The sequence below is a fragment of the Apium graveolens genome, chromosome 11 (genome assembly GCF_009905375.1).
Source record: "Apium graveolens cultivar Ventura chromosome 11, ASM990537v1, whole genome shotgun sequence".
NCBI classification, from domain to species: Eukaryota; Viridiplantae; Streptophyta; class Magnoliopsida; order Apiales; family Apiaceae; genus Apium; species Apium graveolens.
The window spans coordinates 62,132,914-62,145,727 of NC_133657.1; the positions used below are offsets into that span (position 1 = coordinate 62,132,914).

Genomic DNA, 12,814 nt, shown 5'->3' on the forward strand with positions numbered 1-12,814 from the left:
AGAAGAAATCAAGGGTGAGCAACAAGCCCACCGAAATAATATGTATAATAATTAACAATATATGAGCATTCTTATAGTACTTATAAAAGTCTTGGTTAAGAAAAAATGAACCAAGTTTGATATCTTAACGTGACGAAGTCGTAAAATATTCAGTATATATATACATATATACTTTGCAAAATCTTTGAAATCCTCTGACATGTATAATATACACAGAGTTCCAGTTTATATCTGTATAAAAATATCGTTGCAAGGTGATTTTATATATCTAACCTTGTCTCAACATTTTTCTGAAAATCTTTGTCATGCATAAGATAATCATTTACTAGATATAAGTTGAAAAGATGAAGTTACAAGACACTCCAATATACTTATATCTTTTTTGAATACTACTTGAACTACCACCGTTCAAGGTATAAATAGTTCATCCCATAGATGAAGCTACAAGACCAAACTTGTATAGAATCAATCTTTGAAATATCATCAAAATGAAATGAAATTACGACATACTTCATTTGATGAAAACATCTTTTTGAAAACTCGACCCTGCCAAAATTCAACAATTGCCCAGCCGTAGCCATTCTATCGAAGTGCTCTAGGTAGTGTTGCAGGAATATCCAACTGGATGATGAACTCATTACGGGAGTTTGCCGCGCCAGGAAGACCACTCACGATGATCAGTCGCAGTAGTGCAACCCCGCCATTTTTTACATGTAGAGTAGAACAGTCGGATTTACTTGTCGACCGAACGCTGGACTTCTAAGGAATGGACCGTCTTAGTGGAACTTCCGGGCCATTTGGGCCAATATAATAAGGCTGGGCCGGCGCCACTCGTCCACTTACACCACTCCTAGTTCAGATGAAATCCATGACTCTGAAACGTAAAGCTCGCCCCCCCTTCCCCAAGTAGAAACTTGTTGATATGGCTCCACCAAGAAGCCGTATCTAGTTGGAAATGAAAACTCACCGATATTTCCCAGGCGATGCCTGTTAATGGATTAAACTCATTCCAAGAATTTTACTTCCCGAGTGTTGGGTAAGTAATGAAAAACTCTTTTATCAACACAGCAACCTTGTTGTGAATATAAAAATACATCGTGGAGCCGGATCCCTCAGATTTTTAAGCGAGTATTTAAATCCCCTTCGAAAGGAAGATCTTAAATTGGAAAACAAGTTTTGGGATCCGCTCTAGCCTTTAAAATCATTTTGAAGTCTCAAAAATATTTTTGAAAGTGTTTGGAATAAGGATGATTTGATAGAATAAATCATTTCCATGATAATCAAAGAATATCTAAATATTACGCTATAATTAATATTTCAATAAGGAATAGCTTTTATGAAAGTAAATGAAATAAAAGTTTTGAAAATAACTTTCTGAAAATATTTAAGGTAAGAATGATTGACGATATCAATCATTTCTCGAATACTTGGCAAATATCGAAACATTATTCTTTAAGATAATAAAGAATATTATTTAATAAAATAAGTGGAATAATAAGTCCTCGAATGAATATTCAGACTAATATTCATTTAATAAAATAAGCGAAGTCATAAGTCCTCGAATGAATATTCAGACTAATATTCATTTAATAAAATAAGCAGAGTCATAAGTCCTCGAATGAATATTCAGACTAATATTCATTTAATAAAATAAGAGGAGTCATAAGTTCTCGAATGAATATTCAAAAAATAATATTTACTTATAATATAAAACTATAGAATAAATATTATTCGATTAATAGTTTTGAAAACTAATTATATATATAATATACTCGGGAACATCGCCTCCCGGTTTAGAAAAATGTTCAACTCCGTGTCCCCTATACTAAGGGTATACACAAGTACTGCTTATCTCTAGGTATTATACAATTTATAATCAATTGAATCAACAATGAAATATCAAGATTATGAAACAGGCATGCATATATATCATATCAACATACTCCAATATATCGCAAGACTTGCTAATAACAACCATGCACTTATCTCAAGATAATGCATTAATATATTTACATCACAACAACAGAATAACGGGTAGAAAACTTGCCTGAGCGTTCCGGGATAGACTTAAGCTTAGTGTGGGTCCGGTAACCTATGAACAACAACATAATCCGTAATTAGACCACGGTCGCTTAAGAAACTAGTCAAAACTCACTCATACCCTAACGGTCGCTTATGGTCGCTTATACGCTTAACGATTTGCGTTAATCGCTTGCCCTCGGCTCCACCAATTTTAATAAATTAATCGTTACGAATTTTAAGGAGAATCTTTCAAGAGTACTTTAACAACTGCCTAATACACCTTACATAATTGTTTTATACTCTAATTAGTCATTTAAGGACCTTAACCAAGGTTTCAAAATAAAGCGGGGGTAATGGTTCGCTTACGAAATGTTGTTACTTAAAACGGTCGTTTCTCCTAAACCGTACATCGGATCTAAGCGAACCACATACCAAAACGAAGCTTACGACATGATCTAGCTAAACATGGCAAAGTTCAGAATATTACATTAAGTTCATGGGTCCTAAAGGTAAGCACAGAAACAGTTAAGGAAAATTGGGCATTACGACGGCTATGTTTACGCAATTCCCAAAATAATTACCACTCTAAATCCTCATCAATTCACTCCCATCCTCCAAAAATCAATAACACAGCAAATACAACTTAAATCACTGAAAAATCAGTCCACACTCCAAGGTTTTACCAACTCATTCAATCACTACAAATTCACCATTCATAATCAACACAACTTCACAAAAATCACTACTAAGCGTGGATCTAACTATACATTTACCAATTCATCTAAAAACTCAAACAATCAAGCTTAGTACTAAAGGTCAAGAAGTTTTTATACCTTGATTTGTGAGTGAAAAGTTTCTAGGGTGCCTTAAAACCTTAATCAATCCTTATACAAGCTTGGATCTCACAAACTATCAAGAAAACACAAAGTTAGACTTTGAAATTTCTAAAAGTCTGATTTAAAGAACTGTAAATATGAAGGTCTTACCCTGATTATCGGGACGAGACTTGTGCACAAGAGTTGTAGGACATCTCAATACCTTTCCAACAAGCTATAGAACACAATATTTGAGTGAGTATTGAAGGAGATATGGCAGTTTGACGTTTTTGGTATCATTTTGGCCGAGAGCAAAATGATGAAATGAAAAAAATGAAAAAGCTTCTTTGATTTCCTTGCTTAAATATCTTCTCCCTTGATGACATCATCCATCATGCTACTTTCTTGCCATGTTTCAATCCCTTGTTGTTTGATGATGTCATAATCCTTGGCTTCTTGTACAAGCTTGTCTCTTGGTCGCGTATTTGTTTTACGGTTCGCTTACCTCTCGTTCTCGTTAATAGTTTGAGGGATCATATCCGGGATCTTATTACTTGGACTTCCCTGAACCTTTATTAATATCTTATATTCCTTTAATGATCCTCTGCTATAATCCTTAAATAAAAATCCTTTTTATCATGTTATCTTATACTCAATTCTTTCGGTATCTGGTGGATTTTCGGAAAAAAATTAAAGTGTCCGGATTCGAATTCGGACGACCTTTACATACACTCATTTACTTTATGGAATACTAATACGATCTCAGAATTTCCATAACAGTACTCCTATATAGTGTTGTCTGATAATTTTCCTTAATCAGCATAGTCAGAAAAAATTACTATTCATCAAGGTTTCAAAAATTTCCAAAATTTGGGGTTATTACAGTCTCCCCTCCTTAAAAGGATTCTGTCCCGGAATCAGATAGAAAACAGTTGGGGATACTTTTCTAGCATTGCACTTTCTAACTCCCAAGTAAATTTTCCCACATGGTGGTTCTACCACCAAACTCTAACTAGTTTGATAACCATGTTCCTACGCACTTGTTCCTTTTCGGTCTATAACCCTTCCTGGTTGCTCCATATAGGTTATGTCTGGTTGCATGTCTATGCGCTCATATGCCCCTATTTGTCTGGCATCCAGATTACACTTCCTTAACATTGATACGTGGAACACGTTATGAACTTGCTACAGGTTCGGGGGTAGGGCTAGCTCATATGCTAACTTCCCAATACGTATTAATATATCCAAGGGTCCAACAAATCGTGGACTTAGCTTTCCTTTATTTTCGAACCTCATCAATCATTTCCAAGGGATTACCTTTAACAATACTAGGTTCCCTACTTCATACTCTTTATCCTTCCGGGCCAAACCGACATACTTCTATAGTCGATCTTGGGCTGCTACCAGCCATCCTCTGGTTAAATCTATCATATCCTTGGTCCTTTGGACCACTAGTGGTCTGAGCATATTGCGCTCTACTACTTCATCCTAACATAAGGGAGATCGACATTGTCTTCCCTCAAAGATCTCATAAGGAGACATCTCGATACTGACATACGATCTATTGTCATAAGAAAACTCAATCCGCGTTAAGTGATCATTCCAAATTCTTTCAAGTCTATTGCACAGACTCTCATCATAGCTTCTAGCATTATGATAGCGCGGGCCGCGCCAGGATGTCAGAAAGGCAGCGAGCCCGCGCTGTGATAGCGCGGGCCGCGCCGATGCGAATTTAGAGAATCCTATTCTAAAAACAATTGGAGGACTTCTAGATTGTATGGGGCTGCTATATATATTCAAATAAAGGACGTTTTCAAAGGAGAGATGTACCAGAGCGCTAAGAGAGCCGTAAGAAGATCGTTTTAGCACGAATTCAATGAGGACGAAGAAGATCTTTTTTTCTACTTGTGAATCTTTGTTTTAAGTTGTAACTTGGATGCTAGTTTTCTTACTTGTGAACCTTACTCTTGTTTCGTAGTTGGTTTTGTTTCTTTGTTATAAAGACTACGTGTGTTATACCATGCTTTCATCGGAACCCACGTTGATGATGAGTCCGATTTTGGGCTAATCGTTATCGTGAGGTTCTAACGGATTTATTTATGGATTTCTTTGGTTAATTTGTTTCGATGCCTTAATGTGTGGTGATTGTATGATAACCTAGTATTGGTTGTGCGTATTCGTCTTATGAGCGTCGCGAACTTATAAAATAGTGAGTTAATCTTTAATGAAGCGATAGTGAATTTAAGGATTTAGAACTTGCCATGCTAGCATAGGTTCACGTGTTATTGTTATGCATGATTGGTAGGTAATTTTAATCATCTTACTTGCCCTATGTAATCAAGATAGATAATTTGTGCTTAAACCGTTATGTTGTCAAATTCTGTAGACATGTAGGGTCTCAATATAATTGGTGTCTATTCAACTTCTATCTCTTTTGTGGATGTCTGGTAGTATGGTATTCGTGCAACGAAAGTTGGTGTTTATCAGTTTTGTGTTATCTGATTAGTGTCATCATCATTGTATGCTAAGGTTAAGAACAAAAAGGCTATTGAATGAAGTATTTAATGAAGTTAGAATTCCATGTTTGTCATATATATTAATTCAATCATCTTTAATCTCTTAGTTATAATTATTAGTTTAATTCTTAGTTGTAAACAACCTCAATTTGTTATCGTCTTAGCATTGAATAATAACCATACATTGTTGCTTAAGTGCATGAATTAATTAGTTAACCAAGCCAGTCTCTCTAGGAACGAACTAGAAAAGATTCTATATTACTTGCGAGCGCGTATACTTGCGTTTATTATTAGCGCGTGTTTAGCGACTAACAAGTTTTTGGCGCCGCCGTCGGGGACTGCAGTGTTAATTTTTAGTTTATGTATTTTCCATCAGTGGTCGTTAAAGTTCATTGACTCAGACATTGTTACTTATTTGTTTCCTTGTCTTATTTCAGGTACTCTAGCGAAGGTGTATGCATACGCGTTCACGTACTCGTAAGAGAACACTGGATAAAGCCGAGGAAGAAGTTGTGGTGGTTTGAAAGGAAGTTATTGAAGAAGAAAAGAAGGTAGAAGAAGAAGAGAAAGTCGAGGAACTAGTGTTAGTAGAGATGGGTGATCAAGCAGAAAATCATAAGGCTTTGATGGACTATTCTCAGCTTAAGATTAATGACATTCAGTCAAGCATCATCAGGCCAGCCATCAGGGCTAACACTTTTGAGATCAAGTCAAACACGATTCAGATGATACATAACTTAGTTCAGTTTAGGGGTTCTCCTACTGAAGACCCCAACATGTATATCAGGGATTTCATCGAGATCTGCGACACATTCAAGTTCAATGATGTGACTAAAGATGCTATCAAGCTATGACTCTTCCCATTCTCTCTGAGGGACAAAGCTAAGTGCTGGTTACATTTTCTACCAGCAGGGTCTATCACCACTTGGGAAGATCTTGCTCAAAAGTTTGTCACTAAATTCTTCCCTATGGTGAAGACTGCTACAATCAGGAATGCTCTTACTCAGTTTGCTCAACAAACTAGAGAATCTCTGTGTGAGGCTTGGGATCGATATAAGGAGATGCTAAGGAAGTGCCCACACCATGGCATGCCTGATTGGATAATTATTAACTATTTCCATAATGGATTGGGTGCTACTTCTAGACCCATGCTTGATGCAGCATCAGGAGGAGCCTTGTGGGCTAAAAGCTACGATGAAGCTTATGAACTTATTGAACTGATGGCTGCTAATGAGTATCAGAATCCTTCCCAGAGACTGACTCAGGGAAATGTAGCAGGAATTCTAGAGTTGGATGTAGCAACTGCTATAGCTGCCCAACTTAAGGTTTTGACGATGAAGGTGGACACTTTGGCTAATCATGGGGTTAATCAAATCGCTAGTGTTTGTGAGCTTTGTGTTGGTGCCCATGAGACTGATCAGTGCACAATTTCTAGTGAATTAGCTCAGTTCGTGAGCAACTTTCAGCGTTCGCAGCAACCTGTGTCAGCCACTTATCATCCTAACAACCGCAATCATCCTAATTTCAGTTGGAGCAATGCTCATAATGCGATTCAACAGCCTTATCAGCAGTATCCAGCTAAGTAGTACAACCCCCTGGTTTTCAGCAACCGCAATATGCACCGAGACATCAACTTCAGCTGCAACAAGCTAATGAAAAATCTGAATTAGAGGAGTTGAAGCTAATGTGTAAGAGTCAAGTTATTTCTATCAAGACCTTGGAAAATCAAATTGGGCAAATTGCCAATGCCTTGCTAAATCGTCAGCCTGATACACTGCCTAGTGACACTGAAGTGCTAAGAAGGAAGGAAGCTAAGGAGCAGGTAAAGGTAATCACCTTGAGGTCCGGAAAGGTTGTGAATCCCGAAAAAACTCAAGCATTGACTGAAAAAGCAGAGGATGAGAAAGAAGTAGAGCAGTAGGAAGTAGAAGTAGAACCAAGAAAGAAAATTGTTAAGCACACTCCTCCTGAGGGTAATACAGGGGAGAAACAGATCTACCCTTCACCGCCTTTTCCTAAGCGGCTGCAGAAGAAAAAGCTAGACAAGCAATTTGAGAAGTTCTGGAGGTGTTCAAGAAAATTCATATCAACATACCTTTCGCTGAGGCTCTTGAGCAGATGCCCAGTTATGCAAAGTTTATGAAAGGTATTCTCTCTCGTAAAGTGAAGCTAGATGATTTAGAGACTGTCGCTCTCATGGAGGAATGCAATGATGTGCTGCAACAGAAGTTGCCTCTGAAGCTTAAAGATCCAGGAAGCTTCACTATTCCGTGTACTATTGGAAAAGTGTCTATTGACAGATGCTTATGTGACTTGGGAGGTAGCATCAATCTGATGCCTTTGTCAATCTTCAAGCAGTTAGACTTACCAGATCCAAAACTGACTTATATGACCTTGCAGTTGGTCGATCATTCTATTACATATCCGCGAGGTATTGTGGAAGATGTCTTGGTCAAGGTTGATAAATTCATCTTCCCTGCTGATTTTATCATTCTTGATTTCGAGGAGGATAAGAAGATTTCCATAATCTTGGGAAGACCTTTCTTGGCGACTAACCGAACCTTGATAGATGTGTAGAAGGGTGAGCTCACAATGCGAGTGCTAGATCAGGATGTAACTTTTAATGTGTTTAATGCTATGAAATTTCCTATGAAATATGAGGAGTGCTTAAAGGTGGAGTTGGTCGATTCTGTGGTTACTTCAGAACTTGATCAATTGCTAAGGTCCGATGCCTTAGAAAAAGCCTTATTGGTTAATTCAGATAGTGAAGATGACGAGGGTGAAGAAAAATTACAATATTTGAATGCTTCTCCTTGGAAGAGGAAGATTGATATGCCTTTTGAATCTCTTGGAGTGGAGGAATTGAACAAAGATCCTAAACGCCTCAAGCCATCTAGTGAGGAAGCTCCCACTCTTGAGCTTAAGCCTCTACCTGAGCATTTGAGGTATGCGTTTTTAGGTGATGCATCTACTTTGCCTGTTATTATTGCATCTGACCTTTCAGGTAGTGACGAGGAAAAGCTCATGAAGCTTTTAAGAGAGTTCAAATCGGCAATTGGTTGGACTATAGCAGATATCAAGGGAATCAGCCCTTCTTATTGCATGCATAAAATTCTACTAGAGGAAGGTAGCAAGCCTACGGTTGAGCAACAAAGAAGACTTAATCTGATCATGAAGGAAGTAGTAAAGAAAGAAATTCTTAAGTGGCTGGATACAGGGATCATCTATCCTATTTCTGATAGTTCATGGGTAAGCCCAGTTCAATGTGTGCCAAAGAAAGGTGGAATTACTGTGGTAGCAAATGAGAAGAATGAGCTTATTCCTACAAGAACAGTCATGAGGTGGAGAGTTTGCATGGACTACAGGAAGCTGAACAAGGCCACTAGGAAGCATCACTTCCCTTTGCCCTTCATTGACCAGATGCTTGATAGATTGGCTGGTCATGAGTACTACTATCTTCTTGATGGCTATTCGAGTTTCAATCAGATTTGTATCGCTCCAGAAGATCAGGAGAAGACTACCTTCACTTTTCCATTCAGTACTTTTGCCTTTAGATGAGTTTCGTTTGGTTTATGTGGTGCACCAGCCACATTTCAGAGATGTATGATGGCCATTTTTTATGATATGATTGGCCAAAATATGGAGGTGTTCATGGACGACTTCTCTGTATTTGGCGATTCTTTTGATGAATGCTTGCAAAATCTTGGACATGTTCTCAAAAGGTGTGTTGAGACCAATCTGGTTCTCAATTGGGAGAAATATCACTTTATGGTACGACAGGGCATTATTCTTGGGCACAAGGTTTCTATTAAGGGTCTTGAGGTGGACAAAGCCAAGGTGGGGGTCACTGAAAATCTTCCTCCACCTATTTCTGTTAAGGGAATTCGCAGTTTTCTTGGTCATACAGGTTTCTATAGGCATTTCATCAAAGACTTCTCTAAGATTTCGAAGTCATTGTGCAGTTTGCTAGAGAAAATGTCCCTTTCAAGTTTGATGACGAGTACCTTGCAGCTTTTGAAATATTGAAGAAGAGTTTAATCACGACACCTGTCATAACTGCACCTGATTGGAATGAACCTTTTGAGATGATGTGCGATGCAAGTGATTATGCAGTTGGAGCAGTTCTTTGGGAAGAGGAAGAACAACATGTTTCATGTGGTCTACTATACTAGCAAGACCCTAAATGGTGCTCAACTGAATTACACTACTACGGAGAAAGAACTTTTGGCTATTGTCTATGGTTTTGAGAAATTTCGATCTTATCTACTTGGGACTAAGGTGACAGTTTTCACTGATCATGTTGCAATTCGTTATCTCGTCTCAAAGAAGGACTCGAAGCCTAGATTGATTAGATGGGTTCTTTTGCTCCAAGAATTTGAACTAGAGATCAAGGACAGATTGGGGACTGAGAATGAACTCGCTGATCATCTTTCGTGTTTAGAGAACCCTAATGTTACTTCATTAGATAAGGCATTGATAAATGAGTCTTTTCCCGACGATCAGCTATTTGGAGTGCGAGAAGAAGAACCATGGTTTGCAGACATTGTGAACTACCTTGTGAGTAATATCATGCCTCCCCACTTATCTTATGCTCAAAGGAAGAAGTTTCTACATGAAGTGAAGTGGTATATGTGGGATGAGCCATTTCTTTTTCGATAAGGAGCTGACCAAATCATCAGGAGATGTATTCCTTACAGCAAAATGGGGGGGGGGGGGTCTTGAGAGATTGCCACTCAACGGCTTATGGAGGACAGTATGGTGGAGAAAAGACAGCAACTCGTATTCTGCAAGCAGGTTTCTTTTGGCCAACCTTGTTTAAAGATGCTCAAATTTTTTTTTTGAAATGTGATCGATTTCAACGTGTGGGTAATATGTCTAAGAGGGATGATATGTCTCTTAATGTGCTTCTCGAGATTGAGGTCTTCGATGTTTGGGGAATTGACTTTATGGGGCCATTTATCTCATCCTGTAACAATCAGTATATCTTGTTGGCAGTTGATTATGTGTTGAAATGGGTTGAAGTTAAGGTGTTGCCAATGAACGATGCGAAAGTGGTGCTTAATTTTCTTCATAAGCAGATATTCACAAGATTTGGAACTCCAAGAGTCATAATCAGTGATGAGGGGTCGCATTTTTAACTGATGGTAGCCTGATCTCAAGTCAATCTTCGAGAAACAGCACGCTCCCTTAAGTTGGTCAAACAGGTCATCTATCCTTGGCAGGGGATACTTGTTTTTAATGGTTAACTTGTTTAATTCCCGATAATCAATACACAATCTCATACTTCCATCCTTCTTCTTTACGAATAGTACTGGAGCACCCCACGAAGATACACTTGGCCTATTCACACCCTTGTCCAATAATTCCTGGAGTTGCTTAGCTAGCTCTTTCATTTCCACTAGAGCCATGCGATAAGGTGCCTTTGAAACTGGTTCTGCTCCGGGAACTAAGTCTATGGAAAACTCAATTTCACGATCTGGTGGCAATCCGGGCAATTCATCTGGAAAAACGTCTGGGAATTCCCTTACTATTGGAATCTTGTCTAGGTCAAGTACTTCTTTCTCCAAGTCTACCACATGTGCTAAGTAAGCTTCGCATCCTTGTCTTAACAATTTCTTTGTCTGTAATATCGAGAGAAATTTCTTTTCTTGCCTTTGTCCTTGATAAATCACCTTAATATTATCCTCAGTAACCATCAAAATTTTCTTCTTCTTACAATCAATATTAGCCTTATACTGGGACAACCAATCCATTCCTAAAATCACGTTGAACTCTCCTAGCTCAGAGGGTATTAGATTAGCCAAAAAAGAGTACCCGTGGATTTCCAATTGACACTTAGGGCAAAACTGACTCACTGAAACTCTATCCTGATTGGCTACTTCTATAGTCAAAGGTTCAGCCAAATCTTCTAACATTAAGTTCATTTTAACCACACAATTTCTTGATATAAAAGACTTAGATGCTCCTGAATCAAATAAAACTTTAACATGTACGGAGTTGAGAGAGAGCGTACCTGCCACTACGTCCGAGTCCTGAGCATTGGACCTTTTTGTCATTTTGAAAGTTCTGGCTTTAGCTGTGCTGGATGCCGGTCCTTGAGATGCAGTACCTTGAGTAGCTGTCTTAAAATACCGAGCAACATGTCCCACCTTCCCACAGTTGTAGCAAGTAACTGCGGGTTTCTCTATATTGCATTCGGATGCATAATGAACCTTTTGATGACATTTGAAGTACTGAACATCCCTTTTGCACGGGCCACTATGTCTCTTCCTACATACCTTACAATCCATTACGAAATTTGATGACTGAGCTGGAGTGGAGGCAACTGAAGTGGCAGCAGGCCTGGCCTGAGGAAAATTCTGTCTTCTAAATCTTTTAATTCTGTTCTGGCCAAACCTCTTCTGAAACCTCTGACCGGATCCCCCTGGATTCATTTCACCAGTGATGCTTTCAGATTTCCGCTTCTTATCGCCCTTTTCTTTGGCAGCCAACTTCTGGTCACTTTTAATTACCAGCACGGCCTGAACTACGGAGGGATATGTCTTGTGCTGCAAGGCTAAAACCCCACTGCGAATTTCTGGCTTCAGTCCTTGCTGGAACCTCTTCGCTTTCTGAGCTTCAGTATTCACATACACAGGCACCAGTAAACTTGGCCTCATACTCGGCTACACTCTTTTCATCCTACTTCAATTCCAAAAACTCAACTTCTAACTGGTTCTGCAAACAGTCCGGAAAATATTTTTCCAAGAACAACTCTGTAAACCTGGCCCACGAGACAGGGCCTTCTCCTTCCACGGCACGGGTGGATTCCCACCAAGATTATCACTTACTTGCGTAAGGGTGAAAGCTTTCTCTATTTCCTTTTGCCAAATTCTGGCAGCAACTGGGTCCACCTCGCCCTTAAACTCTGGGGGCTTTACTGACTGAAAAGATTTAAAACTCACAGTTTGGTTCACTTCTCTTTGCTGAGGTTGCTGCTGAAGCTGCAACTGTTGTTGTTGAATTTGTTGTTGCTGCTGCTGTATGAACTGTTGTTGTTGTTGCTGTTGTTGTAGAAATTGTTGCTGCTGAAATTGTTCTTGCTGCTGAGCCATTTGATTAGACTGTTGGCGTAGCAAATCTAGCAAATCACCCATAACTGGGCCCCCTTCAGAAGCTTTGCTAGAGGAATTAGATGGGATATTCTTCTTGGGCGGCATTCTCCTGAAACATAACAAATGGTTTTAGTTAAAAAGAATTGCCCCCGGGTAGCAACATTTTCATGTGCCAAGAGAATGTTGCCGCAATAAAATATTCCCACCCTCAATTAGTTTGGGTCCGATTGTAATGATTGGCTAGATTTAACAAAATCAGCAAAAATTGCAATAACAAAAATAACAACAATAATAACAGCATGCCACTAGCCGCATACACCAATACTTATAACAGCCACCAGCTAATATCGCAACCTACTAACTAAAT

The 12,814-nt window shown here is 38.8% G+C and overlaps 1 non-coding gene across 1 annotated transcript; it reads right to left on the minus strand.

Annotated features, from left to right (window-relative positions):
* Nucleotides 1-6,336: 6,336 nt before the first annotated feature.
* Nucleotides 6,337-6,443, minus strand: LOC141699226 (small nucleolar RNA R71). Its single transcript, XR_012565703.1, has one exon. It is a non-coding gene; the product is annotated as a small nucleolar RNA R71 (small nucleolar RNA).
* Between the last annotated feature and the right edge of the window lie 6,371 nt (nucleotides 6,444-12,814).